The 12,702-nt window shown below is 35.7% G+C and overlaps 1 protein-coding gene across 1 annotated transcript in view; it reads right to left on the bottom strand.

Annotated features, from left to right (window-relative positions):
• LOC139114503 (TNF receptor-associated factor 2-like) overlaps positions 1-4,638 on the bottom strand; it is a 137,422-nt gene extending 132,784 nt beyond the window's left edge. Inside the window, exon 1 of the mRNA XM_070676287.1 lies at positions 4,535-4,638. The gene's annotated coding sequence lies outside the window, so the exon portion shown is untranslated. The remainder of the gene's footprint in view (positions 1-4,534) is intronic.
• Between the last annotated feature and the right edge of the window lie 8,064 nt (positions 4,639-12,702).

Raw genomic sequence — 12,702 nt, 5'->3', positions numbered from 1 at the left:
TTGTTGATATCTGATAGGACAATTTTTCTGTATAGGCAATTCGGAATGGGAATAAATTTCAAGCTTTTGCTTGATGCTTTGATTTGCAAGATTTTTGATGAATCTGAGAATCTTTCTGAGTTCTTGCTTTTGTTTAATCTTCGATTTTCTGTTTATAATATGTTCTTCCTGGCGTTTTTTACGTTTTATGTTTCCAAACAGCAAAACGATACCAAAAACGAAAGGCAAAGATGCTTTCATAAAAATCACGAAAGCTGCGAAAAAGCAAGGTAACCTAGCTTCAAAAGTCAAAATAGTCTTCTCTTTGTTCATAAAACCCTGAGGAAACGGTCTTTTTTAAGCCAGCACATCCTCCAAAAAGAGAACTACTGTAGCACAAAACTATGTGTTTGTCATCACACATCGAGACATGAAAAAAACAGAAAATTCAACAAACGAAAAAGGCTTCTCAAACAAAGGAAGCAAAAGACCAAAATCACAAACATAAAACCTCTTTCGGGGGCCAAGGTCACATGACCAGGGTCAAGGCATGATTTATTCACCGGTTTCTCGCCATGTTTTTCGTTATCATGAAATCACACTACCATTGATCTACTCACTATATCGTAACACTTTCAAACGTAGAACCGATATGTAAAGTTGCCCTCATTTCCTTTACAATGATTCACTTTTGTTAAATACTCAATAATTTCATAATAGTTTGCAACTTGTGTTGAGCTTATTGGCTAAGTTTTTGTACATTTATCATTTATTTTGAGTTTACGGATCATCAACACAAATTGTACATTACCTTGAAACTTATTATTTCGTCACATAAATGGGCTATTGTACTAAGCATAGTAAACTTCATAATAGGCTATTTTGTAATTTGTGGTTGCCATTTTGTTTTTATGACGTCATCACAATAATTAATTTGCATCAATTATATGTTTTGTCTGTAATTTTGGGTGTTAATTTCAGTTCAGGCACTAAAATGCTGGACACAGGCTTCATCAACAGTAATTGAACATTATCACACGGTATTATGGGGGATATTTTGAATTTGGTCGGCCATTTTGGCTTTATGACGTCATCACAATAATTTATTTGCATCAATTTTATGTTGTATTTGTAATTTGGGATGTTTGTGTCAGTTTATTCAAAATAATATTGAAAACTGCCCGAATTAGCAGTATTTTACCATTTTAAGCAATATAACGGCGGCCATTTTGAATTTATGACGTCATCGAGCCTTTCCGGTGACCCAAATTTTTGGAGCAATAACTAATTTGATCTACACATGTATGCAAACCTCTGTAGCAAATTTGGCACTTTTGTCATCCGTGTAACGATATTTTTGTTAAGCCACCTGACTATATGTACATTATACTTGCAATGTTCCTTTCAGTTCAGCATTGGCATGCAGATTCTAGCATCGGAATGGATCGATTTAGGTGCAACAATATGATACAATACAGTGTTCGAAATAATCGGTGGCAATGGTGGCATTTGCCACCAAAATCTGTCAATCTGCCACCAATGTTTTTTCTGGTGGTATTTTTCTACCACTAAATTTTTGGGTATCATGTCATCGATCCTACGGCTTGAATGAAGGAACACTGAAGGAAGACGCGTTGTCTGACGGCGGAAAAACTCATTAGCAAAATAAAACAAACTAATTGCGACATTTTGGCATGAATGAAAACATAGCGTGAATTCAAACTTGTGATTGGCTAATCTCCATATCGATGACAGCAGCTTTTGTACACTTCACATGTTGTTGCCCTCTGTCTGTGATAGCCGCATATGCAGTCATACAGCACAAGATAAAAGCATGTTGTGACATTTTGAAAACAAAGCAAAACCGCAGCCTGCGTGATTTAATAATAATAAATACTTGCAATTCATAAGCCAGTACAGGGCTCAAAAATTCCTATCGCCCGACGCCCGGCCGTGGCTGGTGAAATTTGCGTTCGGGCAAGTAAAATCAATTATGCTTCCCGTCCGATGGGCAAGTGCACCAGCGGTTAAATTAACTAAGCTCTGGACAATTCAAGCTTGAAAAGGTATTTCATTACGTCTGTACACGCCTACAATCATTTTAAGTCCTTCAACTCTGAGAATTTTTTTTTCTGAAAACCCTTGAAAACCCGCCCGACATCGAAAAATAATTGTTCTTGCTGTTGTAAAACACGAAAAGTCGTAAAATTAGAGTTTTTCGACATGTTCTCTCCAACGTACGCGGAGTCAACTGACTGCTTTCTATGTGTGCCGTAAAGTGGTATGCCCTTGACAGTGGTTGCCATTCTCTGTGTGCAAGTGTATGACGGTCGACTTCACTCGAGAGTGTAATTGCACCTAGCATTGTGCTTGGTAAATGGATGTACCGGTAAAGTGTATTTGGAGCCATGGATCTCGGCAGTATGCTTAGTGTGAAACGCATTAATCAACCCTCGGTTGAAAAAGTACAAGTTTACATCGTAATCGAAACGGGCTCAGTCGACCAAGGAGGTCACATCTACGTAGTGCGTGAGATGCAGACAGTTTCAAATTACGTGACCTTGGTTGTTAGGAATCGGCTCTCACTTAGAGAAAACAATTCTGCACTGAAGAGTAACGAAAACGAAACTGGAATCTGCTTTCTTCACGAATACATTTATCAAAATAAAACTTTGAAAGACGGCTGTGCTCAGTGAGTAAATGTGTAAACAGGTAAAAGGGTTGCAGATGTACATGTGCGTATGCATTGGCAGATAAACACTAGCAGAGTAGTTGTTTGTGATCTCAGCTTGATAATAAAGAGCAGCAGCCAGCCCCGGCAGCCAGCCAAGCACATTGTAAATTAAGACATTATTTAATGGAGAAAATCTGAAAGTCACACAATCTTATTGATCTTATGCAAAGATTTTAATTTTGGATTTGGTTGTGGAAAAATTCCAGGATGTTTTCTAGATGGCCAAATCTACAGAAAAGACAAAAGTATTCTCACATTTCTTGTGCTACATTTCAGATTTGATAATGGTTCTTCATTTTAATAAAATGTAGTTCATGTTTCAATCTGCTTTTTTCCTCTTTGGATTCACTTAATATGCCTAAACTCTTGTTACTTGTACAATTATTATAAATTTCGAGCAAGTTCACAAGTTCTATACTTCAACAGATTCGGAATTTACGTGTACACAAATGTAAATAGTACAGCCCTTCATTCTCTGTTTTCTTGGCTTCCATTTTCATTTGTGGCGTTCAAAACACATGGTTCACGAAGAGTTAGATTCTTATGTCAAGCTCATTTTCATGTGTTAATTAATGTCTGTAATTAGGCTATATATCAATATTCAGTGCATCGATTTAAATTAGCCTTTGCCTTTTGCTGATCATATCTAGTGTTAGTTGCAGTAAAAGGTTCATATCTTTGACATTTTATTCAATAGATCATTTGCATATTTAATGAAACTTTAACAAGGCAATGTATCAAAATTCATTTGATTGGACTTCTTGAAGTACATTTGTTATATTTACTAATACATTTATGATGACCATGTAACTCTGATTTAAAACTTGTACAAAATGAAATTCTGTGCTTGGCCTATATGTTGAAAGTGAATGTGATATTTGTAACTTAATTTGATATGACTTCTAAGCTTCAGCAGCTATACTTACTTTAAGTCATGCTTGAAGTTTATGAGTATCTCATATTATAATTAGCTACATTAAGCCATCAACAAAACTGAATGGAATGAATTTGATCCAAGTTTCGTTTAACATGTATGCTTTTGCTTAATGAGCATGCCATGAGTCATCATACTTACATTTCGCTATATTTTTTTGAATACATTTTTGAAAGTTTCATGAGTTTCCCATATCATAATTAGTTCATTTGCATATATTTGCATATATTTTGAAATATATATCCTTTTTTTCTCTCAACAGATTTCTGAAGGGCTGACCATAATTAATTATAACCCATGGCATTCACCTCCAGGAGCACAGGAACGATAGTGAAATATGTCAACTGTCAATCATACCAAATTCACTTACTTTGACTTGGTCATGTCATTGCTCCTACACAATTTGAAATGCATAACAGTCCAACAAAACAACCCATCTCGAATCATTCTTGTCACAACTCAAATTAATTCCAAAGTTGCACTTCAAAAGTTTTACTTTATCTAACTTTATTGTAATTCTTGTGTAGATTCCTGAGTTTGTTCTTTGTCATTGTATAGTGTTACTTGAAAAATGCACATTGTTTGTTCATTTTATTAAAATTAATTGTCTTGCTTCATTTACTCTAGTAAAAGAGTTATTAATACTCATGTGTCATGTAATCATTGTCAATGGAAATATTTCGGTCTGCCATTATTTATATACGCTCGTGTAACTTCAGAGACCCCATGCTTGCTTTTATATCATAGGAACGCAAATCCTATTTTTTTGTAAATTTATGTAGTGACACATTCTATTATTGGATTAATCTTGCATTTTTCAACTATTTCCGCGTGGGCAACTTAAGTTTTACTTTGATTTTATAATTGTCTTCATTATATTGTCTTACCGCAATCATAGTAGTGGCTTCATCTAAGATCTCCCACGAGCATTCGGAATGAGGCATTTATCTTCTCTCCTTATCCTAATGGGTGGTCACAAGGAAAGAAATCACCTATGTATGGAGGAAATAATAGCGATCTATAAGCCTAGTGAAATTTTCATGTCGTTAGACGAACTAAAAATAGTTGAGAAATAAATTCGACTAACAGTCGCTTTCACATAATGAGTCATCCTTCCCTACACAGAACTTACACATAACCTCGAAATGAATATTCGCTCTATATAAATGCCTGCGATTGATTGGTTGATTGATGTGCTTGCAGAGCTTTTATTCCCAAAATAATATTGCTCGTCACATGCTTCCAGTATGTGTGAATAAGTTGTGTTATCTATGTGTAATGCATATCATATATCATATAGATTCATAGACAGATACGCACACCAGCATGCCGGTGTCATCTGTTTATTTTATAATGAACACAGCTGTTAGATCTACGATATAAACTGCATGTACTTTGGGACAGCTATTACAATTCTCTTCATAGGATTATTATGACAATTTTTTTTTCAATTCTGTAAACAACACATTAAAAGTGCTATACTACAAAATTGGTATGGGGGCCCGTTCTGGTCAAAATTATGTTTATTAATTTTAGTATGTTAGAATTAATTTTATGTAGACTGGAATTAATTTACTAGCACCTCGAATTAATTGTATGTTTCTTTTAATTAATTTTTATATGCTTTAATTAATTTTGTTTAGTCATGCCGAATTAATTTTATGTGTTCCAATTAATTATTTCTGCTTATCTTTGCTGTAATTAATTTTATGTAGTCTAGAATTAATTTTGCTAACATTTCAAATTATTTATATGTTTTTTATTTGCCGGAATTAATTTTATGTAGTCTAGATTTAATATATTAATTCCTTCAATTAATTTTGGGTTCCAAATGTTTTCACGTGCTGCAATTAATTTAATGTGTGCTAGAATTAATTTCTACCAGTGTCTTGAATTAATTTTGTGTTCGATCGAAGTAATTATGTGTGTTCGCTCGAATTAATTATGTGTTTGAGCGAATTAATTATATGTGTTCGCTCGAATTAATTTTATGTGTTTGCTCGAATTAATTATATGTGTTTGCTCGAATTATTTTCGGCCGATCCCACAGTCCTTTGCGCACGCTTTCTTAAATCAATATGGCGGCTAGCGGCTCCCGACCGGAGTGTCGAGTGGTACTATTCAGATCTGTGAAAATGGTAATCAATAAACTGATCACAAAAACTTTTGTAGTGTCTCCTGTCTGAGGGATCGTGTATGTGATTGCCCATAGAGCGAAGCCCGACCAATTTTGTGTTTACGTCAGACGCGAACGTTACCCTTTCGATCTGGCTTTGCCAATCATCGTATACTGTAGACTGTAGTGTAGCGCAGTGTACACCGTACGCGTACGCAGCATTCAAAAATGAAATCTGCCAAACAGATATCTACGAATATGAAAACCAATAAAGAACTTAACAATGACCACCAGGAAATGTCTCCAAGCTTGATTACTGTCAAATGTCCCTAATTACAAATATGGCATTCGGCAGTTTCACCTCTATCTGTATACAGATCGACACAGGCGCTTAAACTGTCGCTACGCGAAGCCGGCCTGTTTTCTCCTCCGGTATACAGGCCGGCTTCGCGTATAGCGACAGTTTAAGCGCTTCTGTATATACATACAGATAGAGATGAAACTGTCGAATGCTATACTTGTAATTAGGGACATTTGACAGTAATCAAGCTTGGAGACATTTCCTGGTGGTCATTGGTTAAGTTCTTTATTGGTTTTCATATTCGTAGATATCTGTTCGGCAGATTTCATTTTTGAATGCTGCGTACGCTTACGGTGTACACTGCACTACACTACAGTATACGATGATTGGCAAAGCCCGATAGAAAGGGTGAACGTTCGCGTCTGACGTAAACACAAAATTGGTCGGGCTTCGCTCTATGGGCAATCACATACACGATCCCTCAGACAGGAGACACTACAAAAGTTTTTGTGATCAGTTTATTGATTACCATTTTCACAGATCTGATCACGGTTCGAGCGCCTGAATAATACCACTCCGATCGGGAGCCGCCATATTGATTTAAGAAAGCGTGCGCAAAGGACTGTGGGATCGGCCGAAAATAATTCGAGCAAACACATATAATTAATTCGAGCAAACACATAAAATTAATTCGAGCGAACACATATAATTAATTCGCTCAAACACATAATTAATTCGAGCGAACACACATAATTACTTCGACCGAACACAAAATTAATTCAAGACACTGGTAGAAATTAATTCTAGCACACATTAAATTAATTGCAGCACGTGAAAACATTTTGAACCCAAAATTAATTGAAGGAATTAATATATTAAATCTAGACTACATAAATTAATTCCGGCACATAAAAAACATATAAATAATTTGAAATGTTAGCAAAATTAATTCTAGACTACATAAAATTAATTACAGCAAAGATAAGCAGAAATAATTAATTGGAACACATAAAATTAATTCGGCATGACTAAACAAAATTAATTAAAGCATATAAAAATTAATTAAAAGAAACATATAATTAATTCGAGGTGCTAGTAAATTAATTCCAGTCTACATAAAATTAATTCTAACATACTAAAATTAATAAAAAAACATTTTGACCAGAACGGGCCCCCATAAAATTGGGACTCTTCTCCTAATATTCTCCGCCAACCCTCATAATGAATAGACGCTCCGTTGCCATGCTTGCAAGGCTAAGTGATAGCGAAAATTCTAATATCCGGTTACAGTACTGCATTATATTTCATCTGAGAATTAATACGGCATGGACACTGAATGGTGATCGTAATGACAGGAAAAAACGACATCACTCGGGGTGCAATGCTCTTCATACATAGTATTTCTAAGAGATAAATAAATCATGCATTTCATCTTCAATATCATTAGTGTTACATTGATTGCAGTATCTTTCAGTAGTTTGGGTTTTTGAAACAGTGTGGCTCCCTTTTTGGAGTTGCCAGATCATGATTGCCTATGCGTAGTTTTGTGAGTATTTTTCCTCACCTTGTCACTATGTTAGTTTGGTGTTATTTCAAACTGTTATATTTTTGCGTTGATTCTTAGTTTACTATTTTCATCAGTGATCATTTTTTTCAAAGAATTTCATAATTGTCTGTTAAAGTCTTTTGCATTAACCTAGCAATAACCTTTTGGCGTTTAAGTGATGGAGCTTTATCAAGGAGAAAGTTCACCCAGTTTTCCTTAATTAAAGCACTTACACAGTTAAACCAGGATCTATTGTTAGTGTCGTTAAGCATTTGCTCCGCCACAGCTTTATAACAAGATTATAATATGAAAGTTGCACAATATGAAGCCAGTATTTAAACAAAATTAAATTTGACTCTAAAGTAGACGAAAAAATTGTCCTAATTCACCCCCGCCTCTGCATTACAAGCTTATATGTTACACTGTGAATGGTCTTACAAAATTTGAGGTAATATTTTTTAATTGCTGATTTATACCACTTTCTGTAATCCATGAAGTCTTGTCCCAAAATCTCTGAGCCATACGGTAGAACAGGTTTAATTAAATCATTGAATATGTTTTTGGGAAATTTTATCTTACTGTTTTGCAATAAAACCCTTTTTAAATTATACAATGATTTCGCTGCTTTATCAGCCAAATTTTTAATTGTCTACATGAAACGACGGTTTGATTGAATTGTCAACACTCCATAAAGCCAAATGTGTGTAGTATATATAGCTCCATCTGCAAATCTTCTTTTGAGGTAGAGAATAAGACAAGGTCATCAGCGTAAAATAGCTAGTTAACTGGAGTATTATTCTACTCTGGTGGTTCAGTAGTTACTTAGTCCAGATTTATTTTCAAGTCATTGACATATAAATTGAACAGACTAGGACTTAAAACACAGTCCTTTTTCAACTTTCAAGCGGGATGAGACCAAATTGTTTGTTTTGATATGTAATTTTGTGTTAGTGTACATGTGTTTAATAAGGCTGTATAATTGCCATTAATATTATTTTGGAGATGTTTATGAAAACACCAACTCTCCATACAGAGTCAAAGCTTTGGTAAAATCAACAAAACAAACATAAATATCCTGCTTTTTGTTGATATATTTGTGTATTATTGTCTTTAAGGAAAACATGTGATATATTGTGCTTTTGCGAACTCATATTAAAGCGACACTTTTTCTTTCTTGCCTAAGTGTCGTGACACTGGTTTGTACATGACTTAACACAGTGTGTGTATTTTACCAGCAGAAGTGGTAGCCTGCCAAGTAATAGTACACAGCTGAGGGGCCCTGTAAGGGTTCTGACTTAAAGGTACCTGCCGGCGAAGTTCTGCTGGAGTTAACGGCCAAACCCAGGCCAATACAACACTGAGAATAGTGTATTGCGGCTTTCTGTCATTCTACTTCTGCTTCTTGAAAGGATGTATAAACGGAAACGATGATTTTAGTGTTAAGTTTGGACATTCGGATACATTTGACATCTGTATCACAATCACATACATTATTTCACAGTTTAAATTCATGATTACCCCCGCGTAATGACAGCTACAGAATAACCATTCCAACATCTATGTGTGACCCATAGTCTTGAGGTCTCACCTTTGACTATGAGTCATTAATCACTGCATGTTAGGGGGCTGTCGGTCCGCGGTAAAACACAGTCCTGCCACGCAAGAGTCATTGTACTCACTGTAAAGTTTGTGCCCTATAAAAGGCTTTCAATTTGCAGAAAAGTTCCGCTGAGTAATGGTCGAGCTGGAACCCTACGTGTTTTGCTCGCCAAACTTAGATATCACAAGTTAATTATAACTGACTTTGCTGACCTGGTGACCTGTTAGTAGGCTAGGCGAAGGGATGGTAAGAAGAGGATATATACGCACATATAGCCATTATTGTTGTTAGTTTCTGTGTTTTTTAAATCTACAAAACTGACAGCTAACTATATACGACAACGTTTGCAAAATAAAATACGACTAATTATAAATCTATGTCAATTTAAACCTAGTTTGTATTCCTAAAGTTTGTACACATCTTTTTATGAGTCGATGACAAAAGTAATTGCCCTGTATCAAGCTACACTGGAGATATCAAAATTAATGTGTGAATGACAGTGGTGATTGCCCTGAATCAAGCTGTACCACAAATATAAATATTAATACGTGAATGACAGTGGTAATTGCCCTGAATCAAGCTGTACCACAGATTTGAATATTAATACGTGCACGACAGTGGTGAAGTTGGATTTTGAGGTAACCTGTGAAAAGAGCGGGAATGCTGAAAAGTGTCCACATATTCTAAACTTATGCAAACATAGCCTAGGTCACAAGATTTTATGAAAGGTCTGTGTAGTACACATGCGAAAAATGCAGTTTGATAACCTTTGGTTTGAAATTGCTCTGAATGCATGTATCTGTAAACATGTACTATATTGATATTCGCAAAAACGTGTGTGATTGGTCATAGCAAGTGATAGGTAGCAGAAACGTGTGTTGTGGCCATAGATGGCGCTAGACACTGCCTGTCCTTGCAATATGAGAACGGAAAATCCCTCATATTGACTTTGCACGCTAGTGGCCTTGAGCACAGGAAAATAGGCCCGAATGCTATATATTACGTATTGATTTTGCAATTTGTGGTGCTTTATCAAAGGTAACTTTATTCTAAAGATATTTCCAATCACTGTAAATGATCAGATCCATCAATACCTCTAGTTGGTTAGAAATCACTTCTAATTTGAATATAATAGTCCTACGCACTGTGATATATATGTTCGGAGAGACAGTTTTCAGAGAGTCACACCATAGACAGCATGCAGTGAGCACCAGATTTTTTGGGCGGCTGACTTGAGTTGGTTTAAGACAGCAGCGAGGATGCAGTTTTGAACCAAACAGCTACTAGGGTCGAGATGTTAGGCTATCCTGATGCACAGAACATTCCTGTGAAGTTTTAGCCGGCATTGGCGAATTTGTGGACCTCTGAAGTCAGATTTTGTGCCTTGTATGTGTTGACCACGGACACGTGTATTTGCAGAAATTGCTGACTCATGTAAGGGGAGAACCATTTGATTTCTGGGGGGATATGGAGGATTTTGAGAAAAAAAAATTGTCACCAGGTGAGATAGAAGAAAAAAAATTGATCCTGTCATGGCCTGAGAAAAAAAATTGTCATAACAGACAGAAGTGAAAAAAAAAATTGTCACAATGCACCAGAAATTAGCAAAATTTGGAAACCTTATTCTCATGTATTCTTTGCCGGCGCGCCGCCATAGGCGGCGCAAATGTTTTTACCACAAGCAATTCTTGTGTTTTAATTTACCTCAGTTCAATTACGATTTTGAAAGTTAAACATACCATATTCAGGCTTTTCATTAGAAGCTTGAAGCTGGAGAAATGACACAAGAAGGTCACAGATTTTCCGTTCCTGTATATTCATTTGTCTTCAGTCTCTGGCAAACAGAACTGTTTTTCACAAATTGTATTGCATTGTTTGGTTGTTGAATATTGTGACTCAAAGACTGATCATGCAAAAAGTGTAAAAAATATCAGTGTTCAATGTCATTTTCAAACAGTTTTACCGAGTGCAAAATAAACTGAAACTCCTCTCAGATTGCACCATTAAACACATCAATTTCTCAAAATTTCCAATACGAGAGGGGAACCCCCTCTCGTGCTCTCCCCCTTGGGTTATTCTAACAGTTTCACTTATTGAAAAAAATTAAAAATACCTCTCAGATTGCACCAGACTACCATTCCACACATCAATATCTTAAAATTTTCGGAGTTTCAGGCCGTAAATAATCACATCTCCCTTATATACAATGCATTACAAACTTGATGACCAATAAAAAAAATTTGCACTGCCACTCCATTTGAAAAAAAAAATTGATGCAGGTCTGACAGTAGAAACAAAAAATTGCTGCCACTCTGACAGGAAAAAAAATTGCTTCCATACCCACTTCCTCCATACCCCCCCCCCCCAAATCAATGGTTCTCCCCTACAGGTACGGCTATTCTATTACGAAGTCCATGTACAGCTGTTATGAGTGTGCTGTTGGTGGATCAGTCGCTGTGTTTTGGCAACTCCTTACTTGAATTTAGAGACTGTTTAGCAGAAACTGTTGCACTTATTGCTAGAGAATACTGGACAGTGCGTAATGTTGCAGTTACTGAGCAGTTTTAAGGCCTAAGACATTTGGACAGCCAGAGTGAGAGTGCCTGACCAGTATCTAATAACGAGTGTATTATCTGGTCTGCTGTGATTTCCTGCCGCGTGTGTGCTACATCCACAGCGGGTGCCCCTGTTCCAACCTGTTGAATGAAGAGGAGTTGACTAGTGCATTGAGAGACAGACTGTGTTGGGAAGCAGACAACTGTTAGAGATAGGCCGTTTATTCAAGTCGCTCTGAATTGTAATATCGTGTGTATATGATTGAAAGGAATATAATAATTATAGAGATGATTATATGTGAATTGAATATTTACTTGCATTGCTGGAAAACAAATATTTAATTGCATTGTTGAGAAACTTGGTGTGATTCTTAGCAAAATACATTAGCATGTGTTAGGATTAAAATGCAAACTCATTTGCATAGCATGCATTTACATATCATGCATTTACATATTGTGATTTGAGTTACCATGTGTTGAATTACTTCGCAAGTAACTTTGGGAATATTGGTTATGTTGATGTAGACTGATTTGGAGTATTTGGATTATTTTCATTCATTATATTTTTCTTCTATTTTGATTGGATTATTCCATTTATTATTAAAGGTTAAGTAGTTAAGTTGATTTTGTAGCTCGACCATTGTGAATGATTTATCAAAGTTTCATATCATTCATAGTATAGAAGATTATCAGAATCTGTAATATTTATCAGCATTTATGGTATATTCTGTATAATTAGTTATTTCTATTTGTATAATTTCTTTGGGTTAATGAAGTGCTGAATTTGTTTAGATTGTGTAAATCCATTTGGGTTTGCTTGGTATTTTGTTTTTGCTCGGTTACTTAAGTTGCATTTCACCATATTAACCGAGTGTTTACAATCAGTTGTGTATGTTAAGTTACTTGAAAGCAAATTGATTCAGTGAGTCATTTACTA

The sequence above is a fragment of the Ptychodera flava genome, chromosome 16 (assembly GCF_041260155.1).
Source record: "Ptychodera flava strain L36383 chromosome 16, AS_Pfla_20210202, whole genome shotgun sequence".
Taxonomy (NCBI): Eukaryota; Metazoa; Hemichordata; class Enteropneusta; family Ptychoderidae; genus Ptychodera; species Ptychodera flava.
The sequence above is the reverse complement of the archived record's forward strand: the minus strand, read 5'-3'. Positions and strand labels throughout refer to the sequence as shown.